The sequence below is a fragment of the Arachis duranensis genome, chromosome 9 (genome assembly GCF_000817695.3).
Source record: "Arachis duranensis cultivar V14167 chromosome 9, aradu.V14167.gnm2.J7QH, whole genome shotgun sequence".
Taxonomy (NCBI): Eukaryota; Viridiplantae; Streptophyta; class Magnoliopsida; order Fabales; family Fabaceae; genus Arachis; species Arachis duranensis.
Window position 1 is genome coordinate 68,838,522 of NC_029780.3, and position 4,976 is coordinate 68,843,497.

The following is a 4,976-nucleotide window of genomic DNA, read 5'->3' on the forward strand; positions in this document are numbered from 1 at the left end:
TGTGCAGTGATAGCGCATAGGACCATTTTCCCGAGAGGATTAAAAGTAGCCATTGATGATGGTGATGCCCTACATACAGCTTGCCATGGAAAGGAGTAAGAAGGATTGGATGAAAGCAATAGGAAAGTAGAGATTCGAAAGGATTCTAGCATTTCCACACGCCTATCTGAAATTCCCACTATTGATTTACATAAGTATTTCTATCCCTTTTTATTTTCTATTTATTATTAATTTTTGAAACCCATAACCATTTAATCTGCCTAACTGAGATTTACAAGGCGACCATAGCTTGCTTCATACCAACAATCTCTGTGGGATCGACCCTTACTCACGTAAGGTATTACTTGGATGACCCAGTACACTTGCTGGTTAAGTTGAACGGAGTTGTGAAAAGAAAGTGCTGAGTTAGTTTTTAGGCACATGCCAAAGAGCCATTATTGTTGATCACAATTTCGTCCACCAGACGTCCTCTGGACAAAAAGGAGTTCCCATTTGAGGAACCTAAGGAATCTGAGGCTCATCTAGAGACCATAGAGATTCCATTGAATCTACTTTTGCCAGTCATGAGCGTTGATGACTATTCCTCCTTTGAAGAGGTTGAAGATATTACTGAAGAGCGAGTTGCTAAGTACCTTGGAGCAATCATGAAGTGGAATACCAAGTTATTTGGTAATGAGACTTGGGTGGATGAACCCCCTGATAAACCCCATTTTTATGATTTATCTTGTATTGAATTTAGAGCATTTTATCAACCTTTTGTCACATTTAGCCAAGGAATTAGCATGATTTTGTAATCTCTCCCGTATTTGTGCTTAAGTGTAAAAATATGCTTTTTAAGCCTTATTTTGATGAATTCTAATTTCTCCTTAATTCCATAAGACGCCTTGATTTGTTTGCTAGTAATCTCAGGTTAAAATAGGCTAAGCATGGATCAAAGGAGCAAGGAAGGAAGCATGCAAGTGGAGAGAAGCACAAAAATCCAAAGAACTGATCTCGGCCAAGGACGCGCACGCACACAAGGCGCCCACGCGCACATCGCTAAATCGGCCAGGGACGTGCACGCATACCGTGCGCGGACGCGTCGCAGTCCGCACGTGATTCTGTTATTGCAACACGTGCCTGGCGATTTTGGAGGGTTTCTGCAACCAACTTTGGCGCCAAACTGCATATAAGAACCAAGGATTGAAAGGGATTGACACACATACACATCCCTACACTCATTTTACAAGTTTTCTAGATATTTTTAGTTAGTTACATTTTTGTAGAGAGGGAGACTCCAACCTCTCTCTAGGGTTCATCTTCATTCTCTTAATTCTCAACCATTCCTTGGTGAGATCCATTGCAACTCTCAATTTACTTTGTTCATGTTATAGATCTTCTTCTCTAATCTCAATTAGTGTTTGTAATTATTCAATTCTCATAGACTTTAGATTTAACTTTGTTGTTTTGGATTCTATTAATGCATTGAAGATCTCATTTCATTGCTATTCGTTGTTGATTGTTGTTAATCTCTTGTATTGAATTACTTTGATTCTAGGCTTCTTCTCAATTCTACTATGTCTTTCATTCTTGCTCTCCACATGTTTGAGAAAATACCAACTTTAGATATAGAGTAGCATCCCCTTCACTTGGCCTAGTGGTTGAGTCATTGGAGACACTTGAATAATGGATGTCAATTGTTGATTGAGAATTGAGAATTGCTAATTGACTTAGAGTGCACTAAAGCTAGACTTCCCTAGGGTAATACTAGGACTAGTGACTCAAGTTAGTTACTTTCACTTGACTTTCCTCTATGACTAGGGGTCAACTAAGTGAAGTAATACTCCATTGTTATCACAATTGAAGGAAGCTATAGTGATAGAACTTCCAATGTTCAACCTTTGCCAAGGCTTTTAATATTGATTGATTGTTGTTCTCCTTTGTTAGCACTTTTATGCCACACTCTTCAAACCACAAAAGACCACTTAACCAATAGCATGCATCCTTGTAGCATTCCTAGGGAAGAACGACTCGGGAGATTAATACTCTCGATTATAGATTGTAGAATTTCTTTCATAATGGATTTTTGTGTCTGTTTAGACTATACTACGATTGGTTACTTGATAATTTCTATACCGACTAAAATTCATTCATCAAAATGGCGCCATTGCTGGGGAATGCACATGAGTGCCATGTTTTTGGTTAATGTAAATATGTGAATATTGTAGATATGTTTGTCTTTTACTTGTTTGTTAGTTTTCATTAGTTTTAGATCTCCATTAGTTTTGTTCCTATTTGCCACTATGAATTCTCATCCTTGTGGTTTTGGATATGACTATGACTATGTTGTATGCGATGAAAACTTGAATGATGGCTCACATTATGGGAGAGATGAATTCTTGGGAAGGGAGCCACATCCATATGAGCAATCATCATGGCGACCTCCCCCTTCAAGTTACTATGATGGTAATCCTTCCTATAATGCATATCATTCTTATGGATATGATGATTCTTATTATGGTTATGCCACTCAACCACCATCATTCTATGCACCATACTCTCAACATAGTCCTCAAACACCATCATTCCAACCATCATATTCTCAATCCATATCTTATTTCCACCAATTGCCTCCATACAATCCTAATCTATATTCCCCTTATGCATATCCTTGTGACAATTATGAACAAGCAACCCTTGAATCACCATCACTCTAACATCTTCACCCTCCAAACCAAGTCCCCATGGATGATACACTTTGTATCATTCCTCAAGAACAAGAAGAGCTCCAAACCGCACTCACTAGTTTCACCTCTACCCTCCAAGAATCTATGTCCCGTATAATTCCACCTTCTACCAACAACCAAAATAACTTCCCACTTCCAAGCTTTAATGAACCTCCTTTCTAACTATATCATGATTTCCCCTCTCCGCTACAAACCTCCATGGAAGCATATCAATGTCCATCAATCCAAGAGCCATACGATCCTACTTATGTTAGCAAGACGGAACAAGAATCAAGGGATCGTTTCAAGGAAGAAATAGATCGATTTCATGCAACCATCCGTTAAAAGATGAACTGTTGGGATTCATACAACAAGCAAAGCATCTTCACGGATGAATGTGAAAAATCAACCGAAGAAATAAGCATGAAGGAGATTTTAGGATCCCAACATGAGGATAAGGAGCTGGAGTATGTCTTGCAACAAGTGGAGGAGGAAGAGATCATCGAAGAAGAAGAAACAGCTGAAGAGTTAGAGGAGGTTAAACAAGAGGTGGATTTCAAGCTTGAGAACACTTCCACACCAAGTGATATTGTTGATGATCTTGTGGAAGTTGTTGAAGTCTCTTCCATTGAACTTGAAAATGATGTTGAGGAGGATAATGCACAACCTCCAAGGCATAGTATGAGTGATGAAAGATTGGAAGAGGTTGATCAAGAGATGGATTCAATCATTGAGAATTTCTTATCTACAATTGAATCCCCTCCCATTGGGCTTGAAATTGAGATCAAGGAAGAAGATGCACAACCTCCCATGCCGTCGGTAAGCAATGAAGAGGAGATTGAATTGGAAGGAAGCTACCATGAGAAAGAGGTTGAAATTGAAGAAGCTTGTGAAGATGTGGAGGTAATCAAGGAAGAGTACAAGGGAGTGGAGCTTGCAAGATCATTGGGACCACCCCTTCCTAAGTCACCATCCAACATAACATTCAAGTGGGTAAAACTCTTATCTCTAATCTTTACTTTCCCACTTGAATATGGTTTGCTTAAGACGGATGGGCAACTTAGAGCTCGTTGTGGATTGAGGAGTAAGAGAGAGTCATGTAATGGTTGGAAACATCACTCTAAGTTCATGATGGTTGCTTGCTCAAGGTTGAATGGCAATGGGTGGTGTAGAACCAAATTGCATGGGTCTAGGGGAATATCTGGAGGCCTAATTGAGAATTCAATAAGTTTGTCACCCAATTGGAAGCATGGAGATAAAAAAGAAAGGGGGTTGACAAACAAAGTATGGGACCCCGGAACATACATAGAGCACTATCAACTTAGGGGCCTTGTCACTTGCTTAGGCCCCCTTGAAGGCCTTATACGTTTAAGTTGGGACCCCGGAGGCTATTGGAAGTGCAAACACTGGTGGGGATTCAAAGAAGAGTTTAAGCATAAACCACCCTATCAAGGACTCCACCAAATGTCCAACTTAAGGACTTAAACTAAAAGTGCTAGGTGGGAGACACCCCACCATGGTAAACTCTTTCTACTCTCTTCTAATTTTGTTTAATAAGTTATTTGAGTTATCATTGTAGGTAGGTTTTCTTTTCATAATTGGCTTGTGTGTGTAGATTGGTTGCTAGCATATTAACATGTATGTTGTGCTTAGTAATAATGGAATAAATCTCAAAACCAACTTGCATTTTATAAAGTGTGTGGTTTTTGATTGAATAAGGAGTTGTAGGCACCATGGGAGTTTTTGGGCATTTTAAAGCTTTTAGGCATTTCTGAAAAAAAAGGGGTCGGACGCGCGCGCACTGATGAGCGGATAATTTATACGCTTTTTGGCATTGTTTTTAGGTAGTTTTTAGTAAGTTCAAGCTACTTTTAGGGATGTTTTCATTTGTTTTTATGTTAAATTCACATTTCTGGACTTTACTATGAGTTTGTGTGTTTTTCTGTGATTTCAGGTAAATTCTGGCTGAAATTGAGGGACTTAAGCAAAACTCTGAAAAAGGCTGACAAAAGGACTGCTGATGCTGTTGGAATCTGACCTCCCTGCACTCGAAATGGATTTTCTGGAGCTACAGAACTCCAAATGGCACGCTCTCAACGGCGTTGGAAAGTAGACATCCAGAGCTTTCCAGCAATATATAATAGTCCATACTTTATTCGGAAATTGACGACGTAACTTGGCATTGAACGCCAAGTACATGCTGCTGTCTGGAGTTAAACGCCAGAAAAACGTCATGATCCGGAGTTGAACGCCCAAAACACGTCATAACTC